The sequence below is a fragment of the Pelobates fuscus genome, chromosome 1 (assembly GCF_036172605.1).
Source record: "Pelobates fuscus isolate aPelFus1 chromosome 1, aPelFus1.pri, whole genome shotgun sequence".
Lineage (NCBI taxonomy): Eukaryota > Metazoa > Chordata > Amphibia > Anura > Pelobatidae > Pelobates > Pelobates fuscus.
The window spans coordinates 461,998,772-462,018,928 of record NC_086317.1 but is presented as its reverse complement, the minus strand read 5'-3'; the positions used below and the strand labels follow the sequence as shown (position 1 = coordinate 462,018,928).

The 20,157-nt window shown below is 40.2% G+C and overlaps 1 protein-coding gene across 1 annotated transcript in view; it reads right to left on the bottom strand.

Annotated features, from left to right (window-relative positions):
- RAB38 (RAB38, member RAS oncogene family) overlaps positions 1-20,157 on the bottom strand; it is a 43,211-nt gene that overhangs the window by 16,425 nt on the left and 6,629 nt on the right. The window lies entirely within an intron of this gene.

The following is a 20,157-nucleotide window of genomic DNA, read 5'->3' as shown; positions in this document are numbered from 1 at the left end:
CACACACACTTAATTCACTACACAGAGTGCATACAGTACACACTACATGCACCACACACACTGCCTCCACTATGCACACACACACACACTCTGCACTACAAACACACTGCATGAACTACACACTACAAACACTATACACACACATAACATGCACTACACACACAATGCATTCACTACACACACTACACACACACTGCATGCACTACACACACACGGCATCCACTATACACATTGCATACAAGACACACACTACATGCACTACACACTACATACACACTACATCCACTACACACACACACACACTGCATCCACTATACACACAAACAAAGCATTCACTACACACACTGCATACAATACACACTGCATGCACTGCACACATACACTGCATCCACTACACAGACTCTGCATCCCTTATACACACTGCATCCACTATACTCACACACACACAATGCGTTCACTACACACACTGCGTACAATGCACACAGACACTTCATCCACTGCATACAATACACAATCACACACTCTGCATCCACTGTACACACACATAATGCTTTTGCTACACACACTGCATACAATACACACACTGAATCCACTTCACATATACACACTTTACATCCACTATACAGTCACTGCATTCACTACACACAATGCATAATATAATGAATGTGGGCATGGTTTATGTTTTGGTGAGGGGTGGAGGTCAGCATTTTACCCTTGGACCCTGCAACACAATGTCTTGGCACCCGCATTAATCATGCTCAAGTTCATCTCTTCTCTTAATATTTATCTAGTGTTTTGGAACATTCTCTCTCTTGATTTAAGTTCTACAAGCTCTCTGATAATAAAATTTCTATCTCTAAATTATTTTCAAATATTTTGCCATACCTACTGCATCTGTGCCTGACTTGTCTATCTCAATATCTCATAGTTGTGAGCGTTGCAACAATAACCCAATGTCGACCCTGATTTATAGAATGTGTAATTGATTATTGAAGGTGTGGTTATGGTTAGAACAATTATATATACTATATATGTAACAACACAGTAAACCATATATTCCAACAGTCCTGATTTTGCCAGGACTGTCCCACATTTTGGGTTACTTCCCCTGCAAAACATGGGACCTGACCCATTTTGGAAATCTGACAGAAAAATGTCAAGATGCAAAAAGGAGCAAGATTAACCTTGTTACACTGTGGGCTGTCAGTTACATTACCGGTCCTGTCACTTCCTGGTTGTTTAGCTCAGTGGAACTTAAAGGGACATTATAGTCACCAGAACGACTACAGCTCAATATAGTTATTCTGGTGAATATATTCAGTCTTTGCAGGTGGTTTTTCAGTAAAAATTGTCTTTTCAGAGAAAATGCAGTGTTTACATTACAGCCTAGGGATACCTCCAGTGGCCACTCCTCAGATGGCTACTAGACGTGCTTTCTAGAGCAGTGCTGCACAGTGTGACATTCAGTGTCTCCAGCCCATAGAGATGCTTAACTTTTCTCATAGACATGCATTGATTCAATGCATCTCTATAAGAAATACTGATTGGCCAGGCGTTAAGTCCCACCTCTGGCCCACCTTCTTGGCTGAGATCACCAGAATGACAATCTTAGTCATTCCAATGCTTCCCTTTGCATTGTGATTGGACGAGATCATCACTTATGATTATATCAGCCAATAAGGCAGATCAGGGGCAGAGCCAGCACCAGCACCAGCAGACTGGAATAAAGGTAAGATTTTACTATAGTTTTGGTGGGCAGGTGGTCCTAACCCTATAAAATCACATACTATTATCACATACATACATTCACATCACATTAAGATGATGGAGTCACAACCATGTTGTTCTTTTTGAAATAACAAAGAAGTTTTCCCTGACACTGAGTAAAGTTAAGACAACAAGGTCATTACAAATGCCCTATCAGACAATGGTATAATCCAATTTATGACTTCAAAAAACTAAAACAACTTTAATAGAGCCTAAGACAATGATAAAATACAGATGTGTTGAATCTGCTGAGTCATAAACCTTTTGAATGTGTAATGAACAAATAGAGGGAAAATCAAAGCGTAAACTCAAAGTCTCGATATATCTGGTCAGAGAAATAAAGATGGGGGTTGCTATTAGTTATTGTCTGAAATTTAAATAATACAATTCCATGAGTATTATATTTGGAATGCAAAAAGTTAAGAATTCCATTATTTTCATAATAATTTTGATACAATTATGTAACATAGAACGCTATAAATAATGGCACACTTGTTTTAGACCGTTTAATTTCTAGGGTGTCAGTCTATGAAAACAAACAGATAAAGCTTTGAATAGATTTGACTGCACTCACCATCATATCTTCAATATATCTTTTTTTATTGTTCCATAATACGAAAGTTCACATAACACTGGGTATCACTTGCCCCACAGTCATGTGAACCTTCGTATTATATTATATATATATATATATATATATATATATATATATATATATATATATATATATATATTATCCAGATTCATAAAGATATATATATATATATATATATATATATATATATATATATATATATATATATATATATATATATATATATGTGGCAAACGTGTCTATGCCATGATCTCCTGGAGGATCCTGCTAGCTAGCCTATTGCCCAAGGACTATGACCCGTATCCAAAGACCTTGTTCGGGAGTTAACCTGCCCGGCCTCCACAAGCAGCATTGCCTCGGTGTCCCTGGTTCGGCACTTTCCGAACGCTAGCTCCCTGGTATTAACCAAACCCACGAATGGTCCTCAGTGGTAATTAGCTGCGACCGCTATGAAACTAATTTCAGCATGAGTACTTTATGGGTCCCCGGTCACCTCAGCGGCAAATAGCTGCGAATGTTATGGAACAGTTTTTGTCGTGAGGTGACCGTGCGGTTCCCGGACAACTTGGTCTGGGGTTTAACACCACTTTGCAACCCGCCAGGAGAGCGCTTTTTGGAGGAAAGGTGGATGTGACTAAGGGGAACCTATTTCAGACGCAGGGGCGCTTGGAAGTTGACCGGCAAAAGCATAAAATGCCCTGGTACTATTTTAAGCATAGAAACATGTGTGCGGCCGGTCAGAACTTTAACACGGTGACATGTCCCCTAAACTGCATGGATCTGAGTGCTATTTGGAGAACTCGGGCGCAGATCAGGGCTATTTGGGGATGTATTATATGTGGGCAGAGCCGCCATCAGAAATTTTGGGGACCCTAACACAGCTCAAGGTCTGGGATCCTGGGGGGCCGCCTCCAAGCCCGGCCCAAGGCCTACAGGAATACACACACAGACAAACAAAGACACACACATTGATACAAAAGGACACAGATACACGCACACAAAGGTACACACATAGTGACACATACATATACATACTAAAAGACACATATACTGAAACAGACATACACACATATACAGACACATAGACATACATAGTGACACAAAGATACATACTAACATACATAAAGACACACACATGAATAAGAACATATACACACACACATATACATACATACTGACATACATACATATATACATACAGACACATACATACTGACATACTGACAAACATACATACATACATACATACATACTGACATGCATAGTGACATAAATACTGACATTCATACATGCTGATATAGAATGTGATGGCAGATAAGAACCATTCGGGCCATCTAGTCTGCCCAATTTTCTAAATACTTTTATTAGTCCCTGGCCTTATCTGATAGCTAGCTAGGATAGCCTTATGCCTATCCCACGCATGCTTAAACTCTTTTACTGTGTTAACCTCTACCACTTCAGCTGGAAGGCTATTCCATGCATCCACTCCCCTCTTAGTAAAGTAATACTCCCTGATATTATTTTTAAACCTTTGTCCCTCTAATTTAAGACTATGTCCTCTTGTTGTGTTACATTTTCTTCTTTTAAATATAGTCTCCTCCTTTACTGTGTTGATTCCCTTTATGTATTTAAATGTTTCTATCATATCCCCCCTGTCTCGTCTTTCCTCCAAGCTATACATGTTAAGATCCTTTAACCTTTCCTGGTAAGTTTTATCCTGCAATCCATGAACCAGTTTAGTAGCCCTTCTTTGAACTCTCTCTAAGGTATCAATATCCTTCTGAAGATAGGGTCTCCAGTACTGTGTACAGTACTCCAAGTGAGGTCTCACCAGTGTTCTGTGCAATGGCATGAGCACTTCCCTCTTTCTACTGCTAATACCTCTCCCTATACAACCAAGCATTCTGCTAGCATTTCCTGCTGCTCTATTACATTGTCTGCCTACCTTTAAGTCATCTGAAATAATCACCCCAAAATCCCTTTATTCAGATGTTGAGGTTAGGACTCTATCAAATATTCTGTACTCTGCCCTTGGGTTTTTACATCCAAGATGCATTATCTTGCACTAATCCACATTAAATGTCAGCTGCCACAACTCTGATCATTTTTCTAGTTTACCTAATTGGCCATTTGGCTTATCCCTCCTGGAACATGAACCCTGTTACATATCTTAGTAGCATCAGCAAAAATACATACCTTACCATCAAGACCTTCTGCAATATCACTAAAATATTATTAAAGAAAAGGTATCCCACTGGTGCTTTGAATATACTCCATTAACTACAACCCTCTGTTGCCTGTCACTTAGCCACTGCCTTTCCTATTCAACAATATTGGAATCCAAACTTACAGATTGCAGTTTATTGATAAGCCTTCTATGTGCAACAGTGTCAAAAGCATTACTGAAATCTAGGTAAGCAATGTCTACTGCACCACCCTGATCTATTATTTTAGTTACCCAATCAAAAAAAAAAAAAATAAGATTATTTTGGCAGGATCTCCCTGAAGTAAACCTATGTTGTCTCTGATCTTGAAAACCATGTGATTTTAGATGTTCAACAATCCTATCCTTTAACATGGTTTCCATTACTTTCCCCACTACTGAAGTAAGGCTTACTGGCCTATAGTTGCCCGACTCCTCCCTACTACCTTTCTTGTGAATGGGCACAACATTTGCCAACTTCCAATCTTCTGGGACTACTCCTGTTAACAATGATTGGTTAAATAAATATGTTAATGGTTTTGCTAGGACACCACTAAGCTATTTTAATAACTTTGGGTGTATTCCATCAGGTCCCATTATTTGTCTTTACTTTTGACAGTTCAAATAGAACCTCTTCCTCTGTAAACTCACATGTAACAAAAGACTAATTTGTCCTTTTTCCCAACTGAGGCCCATTTTCTTCATTTTCATCTGTAAATACTGAACAAAAACATTCACTAAGGCAGTCAGCTAGACCTTTATCCTCTTCTACATACCTTCCTTCTTTTGTTTTTTAATCTAACTAATACTTGTTTTATTTTTATTTTCTCATTTATGTATCTAAAAAATGCTGTGTCCACATTTTTTTACTGACTGTGCTATTTTCTCTTCTGTGTGCCTCTTTCTGCCTAATCTTATAGATCTGTCTATCTTCCTCATGCTGTTTTTTTTTTTTTTTTTTTTATAATTACTAAATGCTAACTTTTAGTTTTTTACTATTTTGGCCACATCTATGTACCACAGTGGTTTCTTGATTTTTTTTTTACTTTTACTGACAAGACTAATGTAATTTTCTGTTGCCTTCAGTAGTGACACTTTTAAATAATCCCATTTCTCTTGGACTCCATTTAAAATGCTCTAGTCTGATAATGTCTCCTTTACACATATTCTAATTTTAGAAAAGTCTGTTTTTATAAAGTCTAAAACTTTTGTTTTTGTGTTGTGTGATTCAGTCACTATTCTTATATTAAACCACACTGACTTATGATCACTGGATACTAAACTTTCACATACAGTGATATCTGATCGCAAATCTCCATTTGTTAACACTAAATCTAGTAGGGCCTCTTTACAAGTTGGCTCCTCAACGACTTGTTTTAGAGACAATGCCAGTAGGGAGTTTAGAATATGTATGCTCCTGGCACAAGCAGCTATTTTGGTTTTCCAGTTCACATCAGGAAGATTACATTTCCCCGAACATAAATTTGAGGGATTTTCTGCTCTGGTGCGCATGTTTATGTTCTGGGAAATTTCCCCGAACATAGATGAACGCCCCAGAGCAGAGAATACCTCTAATGTATGCTTGGGAAATTTTCCCTAACAAAGATTTATGTTATTTATGACAATTATGATGGGCCCAATTACAGAAACTTATCGACAGAAAACACTAAAAGAGTTTCATGTATCTGGTGGAGGGGGTGCTGGAGGGAAACTCACAGGATAAAGCTATAAGAAAACACATACCCTATGCTAATATCTCGCTCTCATCTCTCAAGTAAATCCTTACCCCCTAACAGCAGTGTCCAGTGAAGCAGGACGTCGGTGGGTGGGATAAAAGGATGGGCCACTGACGTGAATCACATAACTGGCACGGCCCAAAGAGGCTAACATGCCTAAAAAAGGGGGTGGCATATCTGCCTAAAAAATTGGAAGGCCAGCCTGGCATGAATGCATTTCAGGCTGCCTGCCATTCATGCAGGCTGGTCAACTATGGGCGTGTTATAGAGACAGTGCCCTAAGCTTGGAATAAATGCATCTAATGATGTGCTTGCTCCACGCTTTCTAAGGACAGTCTCCTAACACTCACTTGTCCCCTCCTCTCCTTACCTTCTTACTAGCAGGCAGAAGCTTCTGTTATACAGTCTAGGACAGAAAAAATTGTGTAGGTAGTGAGTTTAAAAGAAAGGGAACATGCCACAGTGTCGGACAGACTGAAGCAGCAAGAGCATTTGCATAGTGCACAAAGTCAGCTTTACCTTAACTAATGTAATTGTCAGCCAGTCAGCACCAGGTTTGTTCCCCTACATCCCTCTTAAGTTTCCATACTTAAGCAAGAGCATGAGAAGAGCAGTAAAAATATATATATATTTTTTTAGCACTGGGCCTGTTCCATGGACTTGGACCTGGAGCTGCAACTCCATTAGCCCCTATGTTAATCCAGCCCTGCTTATGATAGAATCTCCCAACAACAACTGCTTTCTATTAGGGCTTACCAAATTCTACTAGTCTGTCTCCATAACACCACTACACTCGGTGCCTGAGCCTGTCTCCACAACACTCATTGAACCCACAGTGCATGAGCCTGTCTCCAGAACACCACTACATTCAGTGCCTGAGTCTGTCTCCACAACACCACTACACTCAGTGCCTGAGCCTGTCTCCACAACACCACTACCTTCAGTGCCTGAGCCTGTCTCCACAACACCACTACACTCGGTGCCTGAGCCTGTCTCCACAACACCACTACCCTCAGTGCCTGAGTCTGTCTCAACAACACCACTACATTCGGTGCCTGAGCTTGTCTCCCCAACACCACTACACTCAGTGCCTGAGCCTGTCTCCATAACACCATTAGACTCTGAAAGTGCTGAAAATAAATTATGTATTGAATGAAATATGAATTATGTATATAAGTGAATTATAGGCAATCTGGCCTATCCTATCCCATAATCCCTTTGAAAAATCTTTACAGTTTCCATTTTAGTGACTAAATCCCCATAATTGTACTCTGGGTGCATGCGCGTAATATAGTAGTAAGATACTAGGGATAACCTGATAACGGATCTTCCTCTCTCACTCTTTAAGCATTTCCCATATTTTTGACTATAACTTTTTCATTATTTATCCTGTGCATGAAACCATTATATAATGTGACTAGATAACAATGTCGGGTTGATCAGACTGCTAGTAATTAATAAACTTATTCATGTAATGTCCTGATTGACTTTGTACATTCAGTAATAACGTTTCTGTAGCTACCTTCCACCATAATTGGAGCTGACCAGGACTGGAACCTTAACTAGGATTATGAAAAGACTAATCTGACAGCCCCCAAATCTCCTGTAATATTGAGAAATAATCCCTCCAATTAGACAATTTGAGAGAGTGTCCCTTTAAAGTACCACGGTGTTAGAGTAATGCTGTTAATTCAGGGTTTTAATATAGTAGGGATAGGGTTAATGCTGCAAGTTTGGGGTTAATGTTGTCAGTGCAGGGTTAATCATAGGGTTATAGTGTAAATACAGTAGGTGTGCAGTTTATAAATATAGGTTTCTATATAAGTATAGGATGGGATTTTAGGAGAGGTGTAAGTGAAAATATGAGGTAATAACTATCAAATGTACCCTTGGGATGAATCCCTGGTATAAATGCCACCTAGCAATAAGTTGGGTTGATTTTGTTATGAGTGATAAACCCTGCATAAAATGAGCCAAAAGTTATTTCAAAAAACACTTATTTGCTAGCTGCCTGCCTTCTGAGACCGACTCACCACTTCCAGTGTTTTTGTTTTTTTCCAGAGTAATTTAAAAGCAAAGAAACCTGACAGGCATCCAGGACCAAAATGGCCGCCTCGGACACCAAATACAAGCTATTCTGTCCATGATGATTCTCTCTCTCCAGGAGTCTGCCAATCCTACAACCACAACTGAATAATATGTAAATGGAAGGGCGCAAACTTATGTAAGAGCCATTAAACATGAAGTGCAAGTAACAAAAATAAATAAATACTATAAATATATATATATATATATATATATATATATATATATATATATATATATATTTGTGTTAAGGGCTCATGATAGTACAGAAGATACAAGCACTGATAAGTGTAGGATGGTATTAAAAGAGCAAGTCGGTTGTGGTGTGCCGGAACCGACGATGAGGTAGGCCTGTAAATAAAGATGGCCCACAAAGAAGAAATGTAAAGAGAAAAGGAGTTAATAATGAGGAGTGGGTGGGAGGGTGATGCAGCGCTGACCTCGAACGATATGGAGCCAGGTAAGGGGTGTCCCTTAAGTAGGGAAGAGGTGTGTCATACGCCCCTCCCACAATTACAGGCCAAAAGGCCTTAATACTTGTGTTAAGGGCTCATGATAGTACAGAAGATACAAACACTGATAAGTGTAGGATGGTATTAAAAGAGCAAGTCGGTTGTGGTGTGCCGGAACCGACGATGAGGTAGGCCTGTAAATAAAGAGGGCAAAAGTAGAAAATCAAATTTATTACATACCAGCAATATACATACTTTAACCAGACATGTCTTGAAAGGCATTTCTTACTTCTTGTACCGGGTTAGGTATGTATCTAGAGTAAGCCGATGATTTCCAGCGCCCTAGTGACTTGATAACATGAACTGGAATGTTTGCACTGGATGCTGTGGAGGCCGCTCCTATGCGGAAGGAGTGGCCCGAATAGTTAGCTGATTTGAGGCCCAGCTGTGTAAGTAAAGACCTGACGTGTGTCATAAAGGTGGTGGTAGTGAGTACCGAACCTTGTAGACTGAAAGTGGTTGAGATGGTGGTTCGTTGTTATGCTGGGTATATGAGTCCAGTAGTTTGACGGGGCTCCACCTGTTGTGAGTAGGATAGTACTTAACCTCTACTGAAAGTGCATGTTGACTGGTTTTGGAGTGAGGCAGAGTCAAGATATAATAGTCCATGTGTTTTGTTAAGTGTGAATGAAGTAGGATGTGAGTGGACTGTGTTGTGCTGATGGCGGTAAATTCTCTTGGTCTCAAGAAACCATAAACAAGGCTACGTATATGGCGGTTTTAACGATGAGGTTTGTGTTGTTGGCAAAGGGTTTAAATCTAGTGAATTGTATAAGTCTTTAAAAATATGGAAATCTATGGGTAGCCTCTGGGCCGTACGTGGGGGTTCGGATCTCTGAATACCCCTAAGGATGTTCTTAATTGGTAGGAGGACACTTGATTTGTCTGGTTGTAAAGTTAGCATGTGATGTTGGATGCCTGTCAGATATGGTTTGATTGTGTTGTATGATAGTTTGAGTTTGAGGTGGCAAAAAGAAGCAAAGCCCAACCATGATGTCACGATGAAAGGTTGTAAGATGTTGTGTTCAGAAAGGAATCTTTAAATCAAATGAAAGCTCTATCGTAAGTTTCCCGGGTATTAGTAGACAGTGCTAATTGGGACAATGTTCTGCTATGTTGCATAATAGCATCTAGTCCATTACTAGATGGTGGAATAATGGGGTGTTCGTGGCTGTGAGTGCGGCTGACGGGAGTATTTGACGAAAAGCCTGGAAATGAAAGCGAGACAAATTGTCAGCAGCAGTGTTACATACACCTGGAACATGAATACAAAACAAGAGAAAATTATGACATGCAGCCAGCCAAGTGAGTTTCCTCAAGAATCTCATAATAGTCAGTGATTTGGATCGGCCTTGTTTATAATGTGACAAGTTACTTGGTTGTCTGAGTAGCAACGTACAGACGAACCTGCCCATAAATGCACCCATGCCACGGCAACCGTCACGATGGGATATATCTCAAACAGAGCTGAGGTAGTGGAAAAACCCTCCAGGTCCTGAAACTTCTGAAGGCCAGCTGCCCCAAAGCCATTCGTTCCTGAAAAATTGCTGCAAAACCTGTGGTAAACGCCGCGTCTGACCAAATGGTAGGTGAGGAGTCAGACAATTTTGGAAGGAACATGCTTTTACCATTCAAGGTGGTTAAAAATTTTCTCCACATAATTACGCCTGCCGTGGCTTGGGTATCCAGGGGTGACCTGTGTCCATCATGTCTAAAAGTGGGAAACATGGAAAGGAGTTGTGAGATGAAAGCCCGGCCTTGAGGTATGATGCGAATGGCAAAATTCAGTGACCCAAGCAGAGACTGTAATTCTTGCGGTTGCAAGTACCGAGTTGTATGTAGAGATTATGTTGATCAGAATGTTTTCTACCTTGGGCGTGGCAGGCTAGCTTGCATGGTGGCTGAGTCTAGTATGATACCCAGGAATGTGATGAAGGTATCTGGTCCTTCAGTCTTGGTGGAGGAGACTGGGACACCCACCTGTTCGAATAGACTGATGGTTTCTTTTAGGCTACTGGGAGGGGAAATATTCTCCTCGACCAGTAAGAAATCATCCAGATAATGTATAACTGTAGGGCGTCTGGCTATATTTAATAAAACCAGCATAGGGTTTCGGCGAATACGTCGAAAATGGCCGGACTACTTTGGAACCTAAATGTTAAACGTGAGCAAAACAGTAGTTCCCTGCCCACTTGATACCATGCAGGTGACACAGTGTAGGGTGGATAGGCAGTAACTTGAAAGCATTGTGATATCAGTCTTACTGAGCCATGCTCCGGCCCCTGCCTGCATGATAGCCGTAATGGCGTGATCTATGGTGGAATATTGCAGTGAAAATTCCTCAGAGGGTATGAGGGAGTTCAGACTATGAGTGGCAGAGGTGTGAGGTGTTGATAGATCAATGATAAGTCTCTGTTTGTGAGAAGATTTCCCCGTGACAATACCGATGGGGTTTGTCCGCTATGTGGTGAACGGAGGGGACTGGAAGGGCCCCCATAGGAAGCCCTCTGCCACTTCCTGGCTATGAGTGTCTCCACCGCTGTAGGGTTTGTTGTGCGGATTGTAAATTAGGACATTCCAGGATTCCGGAAGGCATGTGTGGATCCTTCTGATAGACCCGAGATAATGAATTCCACCAAATGTCTAGATGGATGATGTGGCAGTAATGTCGTAAGTACAGAAATGTTTATTGGTGTTAAGTATAGTTTTGGGATACATTTTATTTGGACACAGATTTAGCATGTGCCCTGAAACAGATGGCTGGAGAAAGTGATTGCAACTCAACCAGTGCTGGAGGGGTCGCAGCGGCCGACCCAGCCATGGTAAGGGGTGTAGTGACCGATTCCCCAGGGGTGATACTGGCAGGCTAACTAGGCCTGAAAGGCGAAAAATTAATCTTGTTTTGTGACAGGTGAGGCCCTGCTAGTTGCCAAGTGGCTATGAGAGGCTCTGTCTATGAGTTGGCGCGAGGGGTTATTGAGGCCACCTGTCGTAGTGGCAGGAATCGTAGGCCTCTCGGTGATAGTAAAAGAAAACAGGGGGAGGGAGTGACAGGTGAGGCCCTCTCTATAATATTGCGAGGCGGCTAACTCACGTGTGGCCCGATGGCGTTTGCCTCCGAAACGTTGAGGCGGGGTGTTGGCCTCGCGGACCACTAAACGATAGGCAGAAATGCCAAGAAGGGAGGTACCTATACCCCTAACTTGCCAGTACTCTATGGCCTAGAAGAATGAAACGTATGTGAACTACAACGTGAGCAGGCTTACGTACCTGGTAGTATGTATGAAGTTTTGAGATTCGACAGGTATGAAAACCTGGATAAACCTAAAAAGGGATAGAGTGAGAATGGATCCTGTGAGACCTGTGTAATCTGTATAGGCTGGGATTAGGGCTTCTAGCAGTATGTGTGGGAGGTGTAAAATCTATGAGTATGATCGTGACATGACTGCCCATGCTAGGTGACAAGCGTTACGCTGAGTCCGATACCTGGCAGCAGGGGGATTGGCCGTGTAATGTGTATATATGGAAGGTGATCAGATGATATGCATGTCACTAAACTGATCTGGGAATGCAAGGGACTTTTTAATGTGAAGTGACAATATGCAGAATCATAAATGTTGCTGTAAAGTGACGTATGAATGTATGAACCAGAACGTGTGATTCAAAAACCGAAAGTCTTGTGAGACGTATATGCCGTGTTCTTGAATACTCGTGTTACGTCGTCTGAGTGTGTCAAGAAAAGGCCTGAGTTTGTAAATGCCATGTGAAATGACAATCTATGCAGAAAGTGTTGTAACGTGACGTATGAGTGGTTGAACCAATGCGTGTGATTCAACCCGAAACCCTCTGTGGAAGGTAGGACCGTGTTCTTATATACTCGTGGTATATCGTATGAGCATGATAAGAAATGGCCTGAATAGTTAGTGCCATGTAATCGTAATGTACATGGTTGTAATAACATCATATCTCCATTATACTCTTTGAAAATAGGACCGTGTCCTTGAACTCGTGGTATGTCGTACGAGCATGACAGAAAAAGGAGCCGTAATGTAGGCTAACCATAACAGTAATATACATGTAATATCTGCATTGTAAAATAAAATAACTATTATTATTAAAACCATATATATATATATATATAATAAGCAAACTGAAACAAAATAGACAACCTAAGATCGTGTAAAATAAGTATTTGAAAGTTTAACCGATTACTGTGCAGGAAACGTATGATTGGTTGGATCAGTACGTGTGATTCAACCCGAGTATGCATGAAAAGGAATTAAATCCTTGTGTCATGGTTAACAACAAAGTAATGAGGCCTGTAATGTAGGCTGATTTAATTGTAATGAAATGGATAATTATATAAAAAACAAAACCAAAAAAAAAAAAAAACTCCAGTAAGCGTGGGAGTCCAATGTCTATACAGAAATGTTAGCTGGTTTCATACCCTTGATGTAATAAGTGATACCTTAAAAATAGCATGAAAATGGTCTGTCTATTTAACCAAGCAACTTTTTAACCAAATGTAAATACATGAAATGATGAAATGTAACTCACGAAAAAGATCTATGTGAATACATAGCAGAATAACCGAATCTTAGTATGAAGGGAAATAGAAGTTAGCATGAATAGCTTAACCGTATGCATTTTAATGCGAACAGCAATCGTGCATAGAATATACTATGAATAAGTGCCGACCAGAAAACACAAACCGAAATGACAATCGTTTAAATGAAGCAAGGTTGGTTTTTACATGAAATGCAATAATGTCTGAGAAGCCTGTAGTACACTGAATGACCGGTAGGGGTCAGTGTGTAGGCGAAAATGCAGTGGTTCGTTGGTTTGTACATGAAATGCAATAATGTCTGAGAAGCCTGTAGTACACCGAATGACCGGTAGGGGTCAGTGTGTAGGCGAAAATGCAGTGGTTCGATGGTTTGTACATGAAATGCAATAATGTCTGAGAAGCCTGTAGTACACCGAATGACCGGTAGGGGTCAGTGTGTAGGCGAAAATGCAGTGGTTCGATGGTTTGTACATGAAATGCAATAATGTCTGAGAAGCCTGTAGTACACCGAATGACCGGTAGGGGTCAGTGTGTAGGCGAAAATGCAGTGGTTCGTTGGTTTGTACATGAAATGCAATAATGTCTAAGAAGCCTGTAGTACACCCAAAGACCGGTAGGGGGTTTAAACGAATGATATGCATGAACATGCAATGGTTTTAGAACAGACTTAGACAAAATGCAGCCGTAAAGTGAGGACCTGACCCGTGCATGGTGCCGTGGGACTGATGCCTGGCATAACGGGTAGGTTGACTTACAGTTTGCGAGTCACTTGGACACCATCCACGGCGATGGATTGAAGAAAGAAGGTGGTAGGCCGGAAAAGCCTGTGGCTGGATTCCTGACACAGCTCTGCTTAAAAAAAACCTCATGGAGTAATCAGGTAAAATGGCGTCTGGATGACCCGGAAGTGGAAATGATGCAGCGCTGACCTCGAACGATATGGAGCCAGGTAAGGGGTGTCCCTTAAGTAGGGAAGAGGTGTGTCATACGCCCCTCCCACAATTACAGGCCAAAAGGCCTTAATACATATCTTATGCACAGAAACCCCAGTCTAAAAATGTTTCCTGGTTAATCATAAAAATTACAAAACACATTAATGATTGGCCATCTATCTTATTCCTGCTCTAGAGCTCTGGGTTACAGTGACACTGAGAAAAACCAAATCCATTAGTGTAGAGCAGGACTGCCCAAAAGGTCCAGAGATGGTGTAAAACTACAACCCCCATGATGCTTAGCATGCCTTTAGGATGACAAGACATCATGTAAGCTGTAGTTTTAAATCATCTGGGGATCTACTGTAGAGCTATTGGGTCCCTGAGATTCCAGTAAGTAAACCGCGCTCTTATATACTTTCCTAATGCAGATCCTGGAAAATTGACGCGGCATCCCAAACTCTCTTGGATTAAATGCTGTGGTTTTACAGACCCCATATGTGTTTTTTGTTTTTGTTCTTATTTTATGAATTTATCATTTCCCTTAAGGCACCACAGAAGGAAGCAGTGCATTGCTCCTCTCTACTCTCTTGCACTGATGGGATTATTTCATGCCTACAAACATGACTAGTCAATATATGTCATGTGTGGTACATCATGTATAGCTCACGTGCTGTGAGATTCCACCAGAAAATAGCATTTTTTTTGTACTCTTAAAAAACCACAACGCCATCCATTGAACGAGTAATGGCGCTGTGGCCTCTATGTTTTCCTTTGAAAAGATTTTGCTCCGGCTGTAGGCTAATTGCTTCTGACAGCAGATTTTGCAAAAATTTTGGTTAAACGACAGATTGTATTTAATTTTCTATTGATGCTGGTGATAGTTTCGTAGATAATAGGCTTACAGTCTATTTTTGGAATGCGTATAATGCTCTGAAGTTATAAAGACAAAACCATCCAACATTAAAATAACAGTTGCTATTAAAGCAATTGGTGTATTATTGCTATTTTAGTGTACGTTTTAACAGTCTGAAGTTTGGAGTAGGAGGGGGTGGGTATAGAAAGCGAGCTGAGCTGTCAGTCAGACAGCTCAGCTCGCGAACGCACATTCCGCGCACATGCGCGGTAAAGCGCTGAGTTTCTTCATAGGGCGGCTGTCAATGCCGCTCTATGAAGAACGCGATTGGTGCAGCGCGAAGCCGCGCATGCGCACCACATCGCGAGAGAGAAGCGTCCTATTGGGCCCCGCGATTTTGTCATTTTTACGAAAAAGGGGGCGCGGCATGGCTGGGAGCTCGGCGCTGGAACGGAGGTAAGTTTTTAAAATAAAAACGCTCCGAAAATTATTTTAAATAAATGAAAGTTCATATAAAAGCAAGAAGGAAGGCTGGGGGACCTGTCTTTCTTGCTTTTATATGTTGACTATAGAGTCCCTTTAATTTTCTACAATTCAGACTAAATCCCTATTAAAAATCTACAATCCGCCACAATTGCTACATTTCTTTCCTTATTTTTGAACATCTTTGTTTGTAACTTCTCACAATTAGGGCTTGTTTCAGCTTTCCTACAAATTTTTCATGCATTTAATCTTTCTCACATGCTGTAGTAGAGTAATGGAATTCCCAGTCTCGGGACTTCAAAATCCAGGAGGGGAGATAGTTATTTAAAGAATGCACAACTGAAAATCTGTATCCGCTTGCAAACGCCACTCGAGGGATTGAGAACTTTCTGTTAATTTATTATAATTTGCCAATGTTAGCCAGGTGAGTCTTTTTGATACTTTGAAGTTTAGGAAACATTATTTGTTCTAGTAAGAGCAAATATAGATTTCACTGTTGTGAAACTGTTCATTGTTCTTATCTTCTCCTGATGATCTAACAGGTGTATTCATGCCTTTTGTGTGTGTGAATTGTGGTGCCCTCACAAACTGGTAATCTGGGGCAGACAATTGTACTTAAAAAAACTTTTGGGTGCCTTGTTCCCGGAGCATTACAATAACCTTCTTTTGAAATGAATCAGCTCAGCTCAGTTTATTAGATATTAGAACATTACACAACATACCTTAAGGGGAACTGTAACTTCTCTAGACATTATTCCATTGAATAAAACATTGAAGATCGCCTATAACTTGTGTTAACCTTTTTTTTCAATGTACTCTGTTTTTATCTTTATTGAAGATTTAGCAAATTACATCACAATCTAGTTCAGTAAAGGCATAGCCAAGGGCAGACATTTTTTTTTTACGAGGATCAATAAAAATAATAAAAGAGCTCTCTCTACCGACATGAGTGACAACAGCAATCGACAATCGACAAGTTTCTAACAATGATTGACAGACATCTAAGATGGAGGCACCCAGCTGCAAGATAAAGTGTGGATCTTATTTTTTACAGACAGTAGACAGAATATTAAAAATCACGAGAAGGGACAGTTTCCTTTTAAATCAGGTAGAGCAGCAAATCTACAGTGGAAGTAGGAGGAAACTATAGACTCCAATGGGTTGCAACTTCCCCATCTTCCCCCATATACAGTCAGTGGTGTAGCACTATGAAGGTTGCGGGAGTCCAGTGTACACAAAGAACCAAAGACATTTAACATGAAGCATTTCCTCAAAAGCTTTCAGAGCCTACTGGGAGTTCTAATGTTCTTTTCGGCAATCTATATTGGACTATAACTTCTGAAGCAGAATGATGGTTGTTAGATCCACTTAAGAGGAACACTGCAGGTATCATAATCACAACAGCGAGCAGCAGTTATTGTGGTTTTGATGTAGTCCATTGATTAAATCATGACTTATAGCATGTTGTTTTTGAGGGGTCTGTCTTATTAGAGTCCCTGGATCTTCAATAGTGGAGACTCAAATTTCTAACCAGTCATAGCTCTATCTTATCCTTCATCCTCCTTTTAGCTTTCTAGTGGCAAAACGATGCCCCCTCATATCAGTGGAGTTCCAACAGGAAGTTGCAGTTCGGTGTGTGTGAAGAGAGTAGTTACATAACTCCGTACTCCATGAAGGAACTCCACTGTTGAGAAAGTGATGCTAAAATAACAGCCATGCCTCCACAAATATGTCCCACAATGTCTTATATTGTGGGGGTGCTGTAGTCAGCAATAATCTATGTAACTGTTGACAGGCTGACCCTCCTGGGCTTGGGTCTTCTCTAAACTTCATTTTAATCCTAATAAACCGAATTCTTCTTCAAAATATTTTTTCTGCCTCATTCTATATACCCTGTCATACACTTAGGATGATTTAGAACATGGGTCTTCAAACTCCGGCCCCCCAGATGTTTCTGAACTACAACTCCCATGATTCTTTGAATTACTTAGATAGCCAGAGAATCATGGGGTTGTAGTTCAGCAACAGCTGGGGGGCCGGAGTTTATATTTTCATATTATGTGATTTTTTTTATATTTGAATTGTTTTTTTTTACTTTTGATGCCCAGACAGATGAATTGCAAGTTCGACCTTGTAAATCATACATTGCATTTTTCCTTAGGCCTCAATTTAATATTTTTGGATAAGCTTTTTAAATCATCACAATATCTTGTTTCAAATGTTTTATCTCCAGTCATCATTACAGTATCTGGTAATATCGTTTGAAAAATTGAAGAGATTATGGTGATTTGAAAAGCTTATTTAAGAATATCTGGCCTTAGTTAGATAGTTAACCTTGGCATTAAAGTAAACCCATAATGACAGGTAGATCCACGTTAACCAATCCATTCATAGGCAATGAAAATATGATTTATCACAGAAAGAAATAGTTCCAGTGCAATAGTGCAGCCCTAGCAAGCCTCATAGATGTTACACATTCGTAACAACTGCCTGCACTCTGATTTGATAGGCCCTGCTAAGGGACATTTCCCCACGAAGGACAATCCTCATTCATGACACAGACATGCTGGTTTTATTGCAAGCCCATCACCGCTTGAATGGAATCTTGTGCTTCCCCATACCCCCAACAACTGGAAGGAAGAATCATAAGGGGTGCGCAAAGGACATCACCAGTGAACTGCTCCCTGCATGGTCCTAGTGCCCGATGCTAAGCAATAAAGCATCTAATAACGAGTTAGCGCTGTGATAGGCAGGGACATTTTCCTGGTGTCCTTAAAATGTGGACCACCAGTGAACTAAAGTGGGACGGCGGGACAAGACCACTCAATTTGGACTTTCCCGTTTAACCCCTTAAGGACACATGACATGTGTGACGTGTCATGAATCCCTTTTATTCCAGAAGTTTGGTCCTTAAGGGGTTAAAGGCCTGCTACCCTAGCTAGTGTAAGAAATGCTGTGTTTTCAGCAAATAGTGTGCATGCAATGTAGTTACTGCACCAGAGAACATGAGAACACCCTGTGGGTAGGTTGTCCTGCTCAACCCTCTCATTCACTTGCTGGCATAGAGATCTGTGCCAAATATAATGAATTCATTAATTGGAGGTGGAGGAGGGACCTGTTTTTAAATAGAATTTCCTTGCAATCCGTACATTTGCTCGAGATTCTGTCAGTACAGTGTAAAAATTAAATGTAATTTACTTTTAAACACTTTTTTCTAAAATGATATTTTGTGAGCTAGCTTCAGCTCAGTCACAGAGTTCATGACATTATCTTTAGTGCAAAGGTTCGTTATTATTTCCCAAAAGCCATTAGTCGTCGCTTAATGATTGCTTTTAAAATCCTACTATTTTACTACTATTACTACCTGTTTGGTCATAAAATTCAAAATGGAGGAGTGCCCTGACCAAGAGAGCAAAAGATAAAAGTAGCTAAAAATGTCTATAACTGGTGTATCAGATAAATAGAAAACGCCATTAGGTAATGAATACGTACAACCAAGTAAATAAATAAACAAATATATATACATATATATATAACAAAAATATAAACAAAGTAGTTGTATATACAATGAGTAAGGTGAAAAAAACCCAGAGCTAATTACAATTAATTAGAAAACAAAGACTAATAATAATATATGATTTGTGAGACAGGACCCACATTTCCAAATAAATGTTGTTTAATGTCATCAAGACATCATGGTTCTGAATCACTCTGGTGTTAATTCTCACACTGTATTTAAGGAGGTTTAAAAAAAAAAGAGAGGGAACCTCACCTAAGTAGCACTCTGGAGAATCTTTCCCCCCTGAAGAGCCACCTTACTGGCGAAATGCGCGTCACTCATTACCTGTGACTGTACTTGTCTTTGTACTTACTGACCTTTATTAAGATGTATTAAAGACATTATTTAATTTCAATCCAGGTATTTCTAGATCGATTTAATTCTGATGCACTCCTTAGCGACAGTTAGCTCTTGGCTTGCTCCACAAGCACAGGTGCCCTCGAAGACACAGCATAGGATTTCCACAGAGCAGTTTCTTCACCAAGCAGTTTTCTCTAATCTTGCAGTAGTTTCTCTACAAAATGAGATTACTTTTTACTTGATTTGGTGTGTACTTGTGGTGCACCACGATTCTACAGAGCGCTACTTAGTGGAGGTTCCCTCTCTTTTTTTCTTTCAACCTCCTCAGATACATTGTTACTCCTTAGAGGTTAACAGTAGAAACTCCTTGTATCAGTGTTTAGATTCATTGCACTGCTTCACTTTGAGAGATATAGTTTATTGAGCATCACAAGTGAGAATTAGCACCAGAGTGATTCAGAACCATGATGTCTTAGACAACAGAGATTTATTTGGAAACTTGGGTCCTGTTTCACAAATTATATATTATAAGTCTTTGTTTTCTTATTAATTGTATATAGCT